We start from the raw sequence: 2,366 nt of genomic DNA, 5'->3' as shown, positions 1-2,366 counted from the left end.
CCTGCCGCCTCGTGCTCGCCTGTGCGATGCCTTGAGCATGTGGCCACACTTGGCCCTGCCCATACATCGCCTTGCCCGCCTGCCTTGCTATCACATCCGCGCTCGCCGTGACGCTGCACTACTGCCTCCCCTGACCGACGCCATACCACTATGGCGCGTAGAGCCGAGCATCATCGTTGGCTTGTGGTTTATGGCTATGCGGCCCACCATCCTGAGCACGTTGGTCATCCCCCCCCCCCCGCCCTGTAGCCATACGCAATTATACACTGAATCGACAGTCGTGTTGCGCCACGACAGCGACGAGCCACGCCATGCCTGTCTCTCCTGTTCTTCTGGCACCGTGGTCGCTGAACCCGCTCCTCTAAATTTGCCGTAGTGGAGCCATCTCAGTTTAATTAACCCTGTCCGCAACTCCGCTAAGTAGCCAGCCAGCCACCCGACCCCACCTTATAGCGACCCTCGCCGTGCCGTGCTCCAATTTGGAGCTGCCGTTCCACCGGGTTAATAAGACCGTGTCGGTCTACGTCGAAGGCAAGCTCCCTATCCAGTGTAGCTCATGTCAATTCATTACACCGCTAGCTTTGCCTCCACCTGCTAATCACCCTACGCACCTTTGCTGAATCGCTACCACCACCTAGCCTCCATGACATAGCCTTGCCACTGCCGTGCGCCACCACACCATCTGTGTGCACACGCCCAGCTCGGCTTGGGCCACCTCCGGTCGAACCACCACCTCAATTGGTTCCGTTGTGAGTTCCTTGAGATCACTAGCTACCTCAATTTCTCCGGCATTGTTGTAACTCACTGGAACGCCACCGCCGTAGTTGTATGATCTCCACCACTGTGGTCCAGCCTTGTTGTGGCATCCCAGCTCGCGTTTCCTTCGCCCAGTGCTTCGCGTTCACTCCTAGGTAGGTATCGGCTCCATAGTTAGGGCGAAGAAAGGCTGGTGTGGCCGGCGTAACTGCCCGGTGCCAGCGCCGCCATGCCGGTATGCACGCGGGTGCCTGGGGGTATCGCCGTTACGAAGATAGATTATTACAAGGATTGTTTTTGTGTAATCGTAGACTGACGAAATATGGCTCTTAGTACTTGTGCTATTACCAGAAAGGTCAAGGGGGTTTTCGTAAGGTAATCGGCACACGCGGGCCTCCCCGTCACAGGGCCATCGTCGCCCAACTAGGCCGCACCCCCATGTGGCCCGCGCCATGCGTCGCGCGCGTGTTGCGCTGAACTGGGCCAAGCCGCTTGCGTTGGGCCTCGTGGTAGAATTGACTTTTCATTTTCCAATAAGGTAATAAATGCTTATTCAATTTAGTTTTGAGCTGAACTTTGATAAATTGTAGTAAATCTTATAGATGTCCAAAAATAGTGAAACAAAATTTGTTGGGTTCACGAAAATGCCATCTGTCTGTTAATGTAGTTAGTTTATAGTTAGTTGTGATAAGGATAGGTTTATAAATTCAAATTAGAAAGCTTAGTATTATGTAGCATAATATTTGTAGGAATTTTTGTGGCTAATTGATGATAGCTTTAGCCATGAAAGTTTTACAGTAGGTTCATTAGATTATTATGTACTCACTGTAATTTTATAGCACTAGAGTAGGTTGATAAATAGAATAGCTAGTACCCTTGTTTTATCATATATAGAGTAAATCGGTATTAAAAGTAAGAATACCTTTAGTTGCTAAGATAATATATGTCATGCTTCCTACTTGTTAGTGGTAGCAGTAGGTAACTTAGCACCTTAGTCGCTAGAACTCGCTTAGTAGCTTGATAGCTGTATTTTTATGTTGAGAGTTGTTGTTGCCGTATTACTAAGTGTTGCATCATCATTTCATGCATGTAGATCATGAGTTGGTAGAGTTCGTATCCGTGGACGAATAGGATTATGAAGAGGTCATTGAGGAGTATGAGGAGGAGATCCTCATGCAGGAGGGAGCCCCAGAGCCTTTTGGTGCTGACTTTGTTGACCCACCACCTGCCCAAGGTAAGCCCCGGTGCATAACCCATATTTTATTATCACTGAGTATATATATGATGTGCATTTCTGTTTCAGGTATTTTATGGAAACTACATGCATAAATACATCTACCTATGAGTCCTACTAGTACAGGTTGAGTAGCTACTATGCTTAGGATTTTGGTAGTGCGAGTAACATGTCGTTACTCGCAATAGGTGATAATTATGATAACTCATGATAAAATGGTGGAAAGGAAAAATGGTGACCGAGTAGGGAAATGGTTTGGGTATTAGTGGGTGTAAGAGGTTGTGTCCTACGGCCAATAGGGCATAGCTTGGTTACACTTTTTCCCTATCTATGTCTGTTAAGGACTGGCCATTGCATAAGGCTCTAGGCAAGTCAG

This window comes from Miscanthus floridulus, chromosome 2 (genome assembly GCF_019320115.1).
Source record: "Miscanthus floridulus cultivar M001 chromosome 2, ASM1932011v1, whole genome shotgun sequence".
Classification (NCBI taxonomy): Eukaryota; Viridiplantae; Streptophyta; class Magnoliopsida; order Poales; family Poaceae; genus Miscanthus; species Miscanthus floridulus.
The sequence above is the reverse complement of the archived record's forward strand: the minus strand, read 5'-3'. Positions refer to the sequence as shown.